Below are 11,616 nucleotides of genomic sequence, written 5' to 3'. Positions count from 1 at the left end.
GTGTGGGTTCTGAGAAGGGGGATTTATTTGTTGGGGTCGCTACTAAGAAGATCTACTCCGGGAATCTACGCACTATTCCAAGATTCCAAGGGCTCACTGAATCACGGGACAGCGATGATGAGGATGCTGATAATAACCCTAATACTACGATTAATAATGTATACCTTCTTCTTTAGTGCTTATTAAGTCCTGGGGCATAAATAACACGTTCGCTATTTAATCTCAGCAATTCTGCGAGATCAGGGCCGCCCCCCGGGTTACGGAGGAGGAAACCGAGGTTTGAAAGGTGACGTTTGTTTCTCGAAGTGCATCTAGAGGCTGTAGTTCTCTCTGAAGGGGGAGAGGCCTGTGGGGGCAGAGCGGGCGTGGAATCGTCCCACTCTGGCCCGGAGATCTCTGGACAAAGCTAAATCACCGTTTGCAAAGAGGGTCCTTGGATTTGTCGAAACGTAAGCAGCTTTCACCAAATAGCGGTTTGAGGAGCTGAGATGGTGTGAATCAGAAACACGAGGCTGATGTTTGTCTCTATCCTCGTGGGGGTTTGGCAGGCTCTGAGTTCCCTTGGCAGGCGGGATTCGGCCTCCGTCAAAACCTGGAGGTCTGGCAGAATAGTGTGGACCTTCCGGTCAGGCCAGGCCTCCCTTCCTGCCGTTCAAATCCCAGTCCCAGCCTCTTGCGGCTTCTGGCTTCCCCTGCTGCGTCTCCCGGCCCTTGAGCCCCGAGGACAGAACAGCAGGAGGCGTCCGCGCAGCCCCGACCCCGGCAGAGAAAGACGGCACAGAGCATGATTTCCTGGAGCCCAGTCAAGGAGCAGTTCCCTGGTGCCAGGAAACCCAGCGACGGAAACTGTGGCTGCGGGACCCATCCACGGGACGTGCTGTCGGGAATAAGCCCGGAGTGAGGAGGAGTGTGGCCGAACAGAAGGGCCAGACCTGCCCCGGGGGCGCCGACCAGGAGGTGACCTCTGCCGGATTCCTTTAAGACCGTGGAATGTAATTCTGAGAAAAAGCGGCTTTCGGGCAGAAAGTGTTTAGAGCAGACCGGGTTCATCAGGCTTTTCTCTAATTGCACACCTTCTCAGAGCCTTCACTCTCCGAGGTGAAGTCCAAGGTGGGAGCAAGGGCTGTAGCAGATTCAGGCTCATCTGACAGAGGAGCACAGTGCTGGGCATTTTGTGGGACTGCTGTTCTACGGGGACGCACCGGAAGGAAGGCGTGCCGGTGTCCCTGCAAGTGTCAGGACAGAAGCTCCGTGACGCGGGTATCTCATCTGCTTTACCCGTGTCCCCAGAGTCGAGTACAATGTCCGGCACAGTAAAGAGTGGATCAATCAATCAATCGATGTGTGCAGGGCTCTCTGCTTTCTTCGTTCTTGTTTCTTTCCCTTCCTGCTAAGCCATGTCCTCCCAACCTTCCTTCTTGTTCTTCCTTCCAAGTGTTTACTGTGACAAGCTCTGTGCCGATCCCAGGGACACATTAGTGAAAGAAAACAGGCCTGCTGTGTGCTCACTAATCGCGGGTGAGTAGCTGGAGAAGGTGAGAGAGGGGGGGATGGGGTGGGGGCTGCCCAGACCCCCTCACGGCAGGCTGGTGGCTGGCTCGTCTGGGGCAGACCTCGGTCTCCTCCTTGCTTCCGTTGATACCCTTAACATCCCATTGTCCTGAGGTCCCAGATACCCCAGACCCGGCAAAGCAGGCCAGTAGCCCCTCACGGCTCCCCCAGTTTTCCTTGCCTGCTGCTGCAGGAACAAGCCACTGGCCTGTGAACTCTGCGAGAGCATGGCCACATCAGTCATGCTCCCCAGGGCACCTCCAGGTCTGGCTGGGACCTGGCACTAAGGAACGTGGGACGAGAGATGAGGCCCCGGGGATGAGGCTGGTTTAAAGCAAAGGCCCACAGCCAGAGGTGAGAGAGAAACAAAAGGGGCAGGGGATGTTCTGGGACGTTCTGGGACGTTCTGGAGTTCCCGGCCATGGACGCAGCTCTGGGGATCCAGATGCCTCTCCTGTGAGGGCCGCAGGATGTCCTTCCTAGCCTTAGTCTCTCCTGTCCCTTATTGATCCCCAAGGCTGCAGCTCAGTCAGTGCCCCTCTTTCTCCTTTCCTCATCAACTCTTCTTCCGGGGATCCAGAAAGGTCTATTGGCCCCTTAGGGAGCTTTGCAGGTGCCATCAAGGAAGAGCGGTGTTGTTACTCTGAAGGGAGAAAGCTCGTGTGGGTTTAAGGTAACCCCAGCTTGCTCCCTATTGGCTGAATGCTTCGGGTCTTAGAGAGTCACAGGAGGTCCCTGGGGTTGTTCCTAATCCCCTGTCTGCCCTTAGTGCCTGCATCTGGTGGTGACAGTGTTTGGTTTATCAGGTAGATGATGGAGCTCCCCTTGGTGGATTCAGGGCAAGGATCTGAAAGTGTGGGGAAGATCAACGTTGTCTTAACCTAAGTGTGAAATCTGCTTCAGACCACAGTGAGGTGATTATGAGAGATGTGGTTTGAGAGGGCTTCCCCCAGGACTGAGCCGACACGAGGTTCAGGGCGCTGGGCTAGGCCTTGTACTCAGGCTCCATACAATCCTGCAAGGGGCGGCTGGCGGGGGGGTTGCTGCCCACTTTACAGATGAAGAAACTGAGTCCCAGTGAACAAATGTGACATGTCCAATTTGCTGAAATGGGGTGTGAAATCAGGAATGGCAAATCTGAAGCCAAGGTGACTTTCAGACCACCCTCTGCCTCCTGTGATCAGAACGATGTGTGCCTGCTGAGGCAGCCTCCCTTGGGAACCTTGGTGACAGAAGGGGAAGGCCCAGAGGAGAGTATGACCAAAAGGCCATGTGGTGAGGAGAGAGGAGTAAAGTTACTCCTTCGTTCATTCAGATAATACTGAGCATCTACTGTGACCGAAATGCCGGAGATCCAGCAAAACGATACCCAGCTCTTGGCCTTGGCGACTCAGTAGGTGAGTCAGATATTTTTCAAGTATTACACAGAAAGTATAAATCGCATCCGTGGGCAGTTCTCTGAAGGAGAAATACAAGACACTAAGAGAGATTCTGAGAGGGCTGTGGCATGGTCAAGGGGATCATCAAGGTGGCTTCCTTGAGGAAGGAATGCTCTAACTGAGATCTCAGATAGGAGAAGGAATCAGCAAAGTGAGTGTGAGTGTGGAAGGGGAGGAGCAGGAAATGTTTCAGAGAGTCAAAAACACATGCAAAGTCCCTGTGGCAGGAGACATCTTGGTGCTCTCTGGAGACAGAGGGCAAAGGGTCAGGGTGAGGTCCTGAAGATAGAGCATAGGAAGCCAATGAAATATCTCAAGCAAAGGAGGGGACATGATTCTATTTAAGTTTGGAAAAAGATTCCCCTGACTCCTGTGTAGGAGGATTTGCTTCCTCTTAACCACTGAGAGTAGGCTTGGCAAGAAAGGACTGGGAACTAATGGGCAAGTCAATTTCTTTGGCCAGGCTTCAGTTTCCCCCTCTCCATAGTGAGTTTGGCTTCAGCGGTTGATCATTTTCACCTAGAGCAGATGTTCTGCCGTCCTTCCTCACTCCCTGAGCTGCCTCTCAACAGGACACTGAGTACCATTTACTATGAACCCTTCAAAAGTGAGTTTCCATGTGCACATGGACACATATCTGTAAACCCCTGGAAAGCAGAGAGGAACTGCTGTCTTGGGAGCACCATGCAGTGCTATCTACGAAACCTAAATGTGCTGGGGTGCACAGATTCTACCACTTGGCATCGACTTTCGAGAACTACCTGCAGTGGGCAAAAGAAGAGTGTGGGTGGGTGTTCATGTTAACATTGTTTATGAACAATGCAAACCCTGGAGTCTGGACTTGGCAACTGGTAAAGACTAGGGCACACGCCCAGTATGGGATACTAAGTAGCCATTAAAAGAACTAAGTGGAACCTTTGGGTGCTCAACTGGGCAAGTCTCCGAAGCATTGTGATGGATGAAAAAAGCAAGTTGTAGAAAGATACATTGTGCAGCGCTAAGAATAGAAATGCCCCCTTCCCTCCCCCAACCGGCCCCTAGGCTTTACTATGAGCTTCTATGTAACACATAACACCATACAAAGAACAGAGATTTGCAAGAGAAATAATTGACACTAGGGGTTGCCTCCGGAGTGGATCAGGATTGGAGGTACCGGCCTTCCCAGCAATATTCTACTGTTTTTAAAAAGAAGGATGCATTGGGACACCTGGCTGGCTCAGTCGGTTAAGCGCCTGACTCTTGATTTCAGGTTCTCTCGATTTCACAGTTCGTGAGATCGAGCCCCGCGTCGGGCTCTGCGCTGACAGGGTGCAGCTTGCTTGGGATTCTCTCTCTCTCTCCCTCTCTCTCTCTGCCCCTGCCCTTCTTGTTCTCTCTCTCTCTCTCTCTCTCTCTCTCTCTCTCTCTCTCAAAAATAAACAAATAAACTTAAAAAAAAGAAGGGTGCATTTATAGGTTTCTATGTAACTTAAAAGTACTTAAAAAAATCACATAGGGCTCTTGAACATGCTCGGGGAAAATATTGACTAGATTTGCTGCTGCAAAGGGGTGGCTTCCTGTTTCCCGTGTTCTATATTTGATTGTCTTTACATTGTTCAGAACGAGAATATATTTACACATTCGTGGTGCAATAACACAAGGAAAAATGAAGCAGTTCTTCTAATTTAGTCTTCTCTAGCTCCTTAGCCAGGAGCGCTCGGGGGGGAACTGAGGCCCAGAAACCCATGTGACTGCAAGCCAGCCTGCAGTGAGTCAGTGAGTGAGGGAAGAAAAGGCCATCCCAGAGCCCGCTGAGTCACGTGATGCCGAACACAGCAAACTGGCTTGTTTTGCAACCCAGGCAGGCCCTTTAACCACAAGCCTGCTGGCCGGCCCCATGCAGGGGCGGGGTGGGGGGGGGCGGTGTGGGGGGAGAGTGGAGACGATGCCAGTAGTCTCCCCTCCATGAGTCATGCTCCTTCCCGCAATAGTTAGGGGAGGATGTGGAGACGATGGGCTGGGGACTAGAGGCTACTGCCTTTAGACCCTGCCGGGCTGGGTGCCCCAGAGGGTGACGGGCCCCGGGGCCCTTGGGGAAGTCCCAAAGGGGCTGCTGCTCCCCTGTGTAGATTAATAGAAGCACGGACGTTTGCATCAGACCACCGCTGTGAGTGCCTGCGTGGTGACCAAAAGGACGAGGGCTTTCGGGGGCTTTCGCTGGCCACTGAGAGCCTGTGTATGTGCAGGCCACTGTGCTCATATGGGCCAGGAGAATTCCTAAGGCAGGGTTTGCTGGCTCTTTTCTACAGAGGAGGAAACTGAGCCTCCGTGGAGGTAGGTGACTTGTCCAAGGTGTAAAGTCCAAGCTGCAAAGTGGCTGCAATGGGATTTGAAGTCAGATGTGGCTGAATTCAAAGCCCAGATGGCTTTCATTGCCCTCTGTTGCTTCCAGAAAGGCGTGTGCTCACAGGTATGTGTCCTTGGAAGCCACTCCTCACGGGTCACACTCCCGGGTTTGCTTGTGGAAAGGAAGGTCGGGTAGGGGAAGTGGGAAATCCTCCGAGGTGGCAGCAAGAACCTGGCACTTCTGAGCACTTACTTCTCTGGCCAGGTGCTGGACTGAGTGCTTTACTTTCATGGGCTCCTTAGTCCCTTCAACACCTGGCAAAACAGGTGTCTTTGCTCTAAGGACGGGCACACTGAGGCTCAGGGAGTGAAATGACTAACTGCACAGCTAGTGAGACGAGGCAGAGTTCAAAACGGGGTCTGTCCGATTCCAAAACCTCCCCTCCGTACTTACCCATAAGCCCTTTCCCCCTGCAGACATATGAGGCCCAGGTCTCAGCTCTCCCTTTGCTCCGCAGTCTGATCCTTGTCCACCAAGCAAGTCCTCTTTCGTGCTCAACACCCCATGGGGCATCACCTCCTCCAGGAAGCCTTCCTCAGCTCCAAAGCAAGGTGTTCTCATGGTGCCCCCACAGCTCCCTGACCACACGTGTCTTTATTACCCGTGGTTTTGTGACTCTTCCTACTTGTCTTTCCAGAGGACTGTGAGCTCTTAGGGTAGAGACGATGTGACCGTGCATTTTATGTGTCAACTTGACAAGGCTAAGGGATGCCAGTGAAGCACTTGTAAGTGTGTCTGTGAGGGTATCTCTGGAAAAGATTAGCAGAATCAGTAGACAGAGTAACGAAGATGGGGCGGGGCGCGTGATCCAAACTGTCGAGGGCCCGACCAGAAGGAAAAGGCAGCGTGAGGGTGACTTTGTCTCCACTTGAGCTGAGACGTCCATCTTACCCTCTCAGACCTCGGAGCTTCCTGGCTCTTGGGCTTTCCAGCTCCCAGTGGGGCTTCTCAGACCTTCGGCCTTCGGCTGAATCTCACCACCCTCTTTCCGGCTACTGCAGCTTGTAGATGGCAGCTTACGGGATTTCTCAGCCTTGGCAATCACATCAGCCAACTCCTAGAATAAATTTCCTCTTACATGCACATCTCTGTAGTCTGTTAGTTCTGTTTCTCTGGAGGACCCGGACTAATACAGATCGTATCATGTTCACCAACAACTTCTAACACCCTTTGGTCATATTTTCCATCCAAGGCTAGGGCAGTGGTTATGCCGTGAGCCTCATCAACCCATAGATCTGGGTTCGAATCTGGTCTGGGTGGTGTTGTGTCAATAACTTGACTTCTCTCCATTCCGTCTACAAAATGGAGATTCTAATGTTTACTTCTCAGTGTCAGTGGAGGGACTGAGTGAGACGTTTACGGAGAGTGCTGAACACGGTGCCTGACGCACAGAGTGCATTAACATCAGTAGCCTCCCAGCCTAGCCCGGTCAGAGGTCAGCAGATGACGGGCTGGGAGGAAATATGGCTGTCCTTCGGTGTGGCTGCCCCCAGGCCGGGGTGAGGACTGTATTCCAAGCTCTGAGTGATGCCCGTCGTTTATGATGCCATCATCTGAATAGATCATTCCTTATTTCCCAGAGGGGGGTGATTTACGCCCAAATTTACAGACACAGAAAAGGAGTGAGAAGGTGAGCTGAAGCGACCTGTAAACCAAAATTCACATACAAGTAATATGAAGAATAAACAAGCGTTTAAAAAATGTTCACTCTCCTTCTTTTTTTAATGTTTATTTTTATTTTTGACAGCACAAGCAGGGGAAGGGGGAGGGGCAGAGAGAGATTGGGGAGAGAGGATCTGCAGTGGGGTCTGACCGAAGAGAGCCCGATGCGGGGCTCGAACCCGCAAACTGCCGAGATCGTGACCTGAGCCCGAGTCAGAAGCTCAACCGACTGAGCCACCCCGGCGCCCCCAAAAATGTTCATTCTTAATTCTGTCCAAGGGAATTACAATAACTTACATCAATCACCTAAGGAAAAAAAAATTATGTAATGATGCCCGATTCTAGTGAGGTTGGGTCGAAAAATCATATACACAAACACTGCTTGTGACCATCCAAATGCTTACAAACTTCGGGGATGATGTGACCCTGGTATTTATCCCGAGAAAAGAATGTCGAAGGAAGGAATAGGCGTAAGCAGAGATGTTTGCTGCATCAGTGTCTATCGGGGCAAGCACCTGGGTAACCCTCAGAGGATCATTTACAGGGGACTGGTAGGTGAAGCGGGGACATCAGTGGACTTGTCAACAGTGTCAGTGATGCAGGTCTCGTTGAAACATGCTAGATGTTTGTTACACAATTACCAGGAAAGTAAAATGTGACCTGGAATTTACTCTGCGAAAGCAAGAGTGTCACGTTTGGGTAAATGTGAGCGAGGGCAGGGAGGCAAAAAGAAAGAGTCGTTGTGGCGGGGGTGGGGGAGGGGCTGTGGGTGGCTTCAGATGTTGTTGTTCAATTGAGTCACTATTTCTGGGGCACACTCTAAGTGGCCGGGAGCAGTCCCCTCACCCTGGGATTTCATACCCAAATTCCTTCCTGCCAAGCTGCCCAGCCTCTCTCTGGCTTTCCGGCAGCCAGATCACCCCAGCAGGCCAATACCGCTTCTGTGCTAGCCTCAAGGTGCAAACACACGTAATGGCCTCTTGTCTGGCCTCCGAAAGAGAACTGGTCTTCACCAGGGACTTCCAGGAAGCCAAAGCACTCCAATCTGGACTGGAAGCTTCTCCCTTGAGGTGCTTTCCGGCACTGGTCAGCAGGGGCTGGTCTTGCAAAATGGCTCCTGAGAGCACTTTCCATAGAGGCAAAGAGCCCTGCATGGGAGGGAGGCTGCGTGAGTCCTAATGGGGCTGATGGGAGTCCCATTAAGTTAGGGACTTTCACCGCCCAAGAAGCACACGTGGGAGTCATGCACTTTTGCCCACAGGACCATTTTGAACTTTAGACAAAGCGAAGTCATGGATGAAACCATTTCTATCCGGATGGAACTCCAGAGGGACCCTCAGAGTGGGAGGGAAAGTGCTCAGCTCCCCAGCAGCCTTCTTCCCAGGATCCTTTTTGGTCTGGCTGATGCCCATCGGTGTCAGATGCAGGCCCTGCCCCCTGCTGCCACAGGTCTCTGTCACAGACGGCCTCTGCCTGTGCCCAGCTGCAGACGACAGGCATCCAGTCAACCCCGACCCTGCCCCAAATCCTGGTCTTCCAACCTGCATGACCAAGTAGCTGGAGACTGATTTGCCTTCATTGCCTGCCTTCCTTCTTCCTTCTTCCTTCCTTCCTTCCTTCCTTCCTTCCTTCCTTCCTTCCTTCCTTCCTTCTTTCCTGCCTTCCTGCCTGCCTGCCTTCCTGCCTTCCTGTGTGCCTGCCTTCCTGCCTGCCTGCCTGCCTGTCTTCCTGCCTTCCTGTGTGCCTGCCTTCCTGCCTGCCTGCCTGCCTTCTTCCTTCCTCCTGCCTGCCTTCTTGCCTGCCTTCCTGCCTGCCTGTTTTCTTTCTTTCCTTCTTCCTTCCTTCCTTCTTCCTTCCTTCTTCCTTCCTTCCTTCTTCTTTCCTGCCTTCCTGCCTTCATTCCTTCCTTCCTTCCTTCTTCCTTCCTTCCTTCTTTCCTTCCTTCCTTCCTTCTTTCCTTCCTCTCTTTCTCCTTCCTTCCTTCCTTCCTTCCATTTATTATCTGTTTTTCAACCATTAAGTACCACCTATTCTATGCCAGGCATTATTCTAGGCCCTGAGGTTATGACAAGACAGCAGTGGCCCTGGGTATGAATAATAAACAAGTGAATAATAAAAAGCTAACAAGTTCTAGAAAAGAAACCCAACTGAGTGTTGTTTTCTGTTGGAGGACAATAGGTAGGAGCAAATGGGGCAGACCTTCATTGCCTCGAGTGGCCATTGGAGGCCTTTCTGAGGAGACAGGAGAAAAAGCCAGCCATACAAGACGCAGGCAAAGCGTCCTCGAGGCAGGGGTAACAGCTGAGCACAGGCCTCAGGTGGGGGCTGCTGTGCTCTAGACATCCCACCGGGCCCCCTCACCCTCCTTCCTTTTCTGTCCGTCTGCCTCGCCTTCCCAATCTCGCCGATGACTTGATGTCTGTCCCATTTTGGCTCCTGGCTCACTTCGTCTGAGCCTGGCCCGTGTCTTCCTGACTCTTGTCTTCCCCCACCCGAGTGGCTCAGGGCCCCTGAGTCGGCACTGCCCTTTCTCAGCCGTCGTCTCCCGTCCCGAGTGCCGGTGCCGTCTCTCTCCCTTTCTCGCCCTTGTCTCCACTGACTTCAGCTCCGTCTATCTCCCCTGTCCCCCTCCTCTGCCACGTCTCTCCTGTTCCAGAGCAGAGGCCACCGCGAAGCCCGTCTGACCGATATTGCTACTGACAGCTAAAGCCCCGAAATCTTCCCACAGGGCATCTCTGGGAGGTGTTAAGCTGGCAGTGTTTTGTCTGCACCCGGAGAGAGACAGGGGTTTTTAAACAAATATATACATTCTCCGAAATCCCAGCGATTGTATTTCTCCATTGATCCGTTATGACGTTGAGTAAGTGTAAAGCTTCCCTGGTGCCTGCGGGGGGATTACAGAATGAGCAGGCTGTGCTGGGGAAGGAGAGGGAGGGCAGCGGAAATTGTCCCAGTGGGGGCCGGGGCTCGGCCTGGGCTCTGAGGACCTGACAAAGGGGCTAATTTGTGGAAGGGAGAGAGATTACCTCTTGCTGGGGGAGTCACAGGAAGCCTGGTGATGCCCGAGTATCACCCCTTCGGTAGAGCCTTGCTGACCGCCTCCCCAGCCCCACGGTGGAGGGGGGGGGTGACAGACAGCTAGCTCCCTCTTTGTTTCCACTTGGCTGTGTTGGGATATCTAGCACAGCGCCGGGAACTCTGACAGGCCTTTATCTGCCACAGATTCCTCTTCCCCACTGGACCGTGAACTTGGTGGAAACAGCGACCAAGAGGAGCTCCGGGTCCCCAGCGGCCGTCCCCCCAGCCCGTATCCCGTCTGGCAGGGCCAGTTTCCAGTGAAATGCTCATTCGGGGGTCTCTGCAGGGAACACATGGCAGATGGCACTTAGTGGACTTTGGGAAAACGCCTCAGTTTCCCCATCTCTGAAATAAGGGGGTCAGTGAACCGTGCAGTCACAGTGCTTGGAACACGGTGAAAATGCTGGGTAATGTGACCTCCTGTGACTCTTAGGAGCGTCACCTTTGTATCACTGCCATCAGGGACACCGTCGCCCTCTCCAGGCCTGGGCGCCATGCAGATGATTGGCCACAGAATCCTCGTGAGCTGCGTTATGAAAGGATAGAAGACGGTGGTTTCTGGTGCAAAAGGCTAGTCGTGACCTGTGTGAGCTCTTTCTTTCTTTCTTTCTTTCTTTCTTTCTTTCTCTTTCTTTCTTTCTTTCTTTCTTTCTTTCTTTCTTTCTTTCTAAATTCTCCCAACTATGTTCTTTTACATCCTGTGTCCCTGCCTTGAGATATTTGAAGATTTCAGGGACCAGAGCTTGGTCACATCAGAGTGTTAACTCTTCTCTTTTCTCTCTGTGTGTCTGCTTTGTCTGGAAAGATCTTTCTGTGGTGAGGCTTCTCCCCTACCTCCAGGTTGGCTCAGTGCCTGATTCCAGGCCCTCACAGGCCTTGGACCGAGCTAGGCAACCCCCTTCAAGTTTCCCTACCTGCTCAGTCCCTGCTCTGTCTGCTCATTTGAGCAGTGTTTTGGGGGTGCTCAATTTATTTTATTCCAGAACTTTTTACCACTTCTCTGTGAGTCTTAGCTTCCCCAAGGATAGAATGGGAATATCTTATAGCTTGAATGTCAAGATGAAGTGAGATGGTGACTGAGATACATTGTATCTCAACAGTCAGCAAATCTCAGCGCTCTGTCCTCACCTGAGTGTGAACTCTCCAAGGGCAAAAGCTCTCAGATTCACCTTCAGAGATCTACAACTGGGACATCCAATATGGTAGCCGTGGACCACGTGCGGCTGGTGAGCACTTGAACTGTGGCTAGTCGGGCCGAGCTGAGCTGCAGGTGTGAAATGCACCCTGGGTTTTGAAAGCCTAGGATGAAAAGAAAGATGTCAAATTACGGGTGAATGTTTTTATCTTGACGACATGTTGAAATGATCATACGTTGGATATACGGAGTTAAGATAAAGTAAATGACGATGTTAGTAAATAGTATTTATATTTTGTATGAAAATAAATATGTGACGTATATTAAAAGACTTACACCATTCCATAACAACAATAATTATTAAA

At 51.9% G+C, this 11,616-nt stretch overlaps 1 long non-coding RNA gene across 1 annotated transcript; it reads left to right on the top strand.

Moving 5' to 3' along the window:
- Positions 1-622: 622 nt before the first annotated feature.
- Positions 623-4,854, top strand: LOC144615876 (uncharacterized). Its single transcript, XR_013554523.2, has 3 exons — positions 623-957; positions 1,436-1,518; positions 2,736-4,854. It is a non-coding gene; the product is annotated as an uncharacterized LOC144615876 (long non-coding RNA).
- The last annotated feature ends 6,762 nt before the right edge of the window (positions 4,855-11,616 follow it).

Source organism: Panthera onca, chromosome A3 (genome assembly GCF_046562875.1).
Source record: "Panthera onca isolate mPanOnc1 chromosome A3, mPanOnc1 haplotype 2, whole genome shotgun sequence".
Taxonomy (NCBI): Eukaryota; Metazoa; Chordata; class Mammalia; order Carnivora; family Felidae; genus Panthera; species Panthera onca.
Note: the sequence above shows the minus strand (reverse complement) of the source record. Positions and strands in the feature narration are given on the sequence as shown.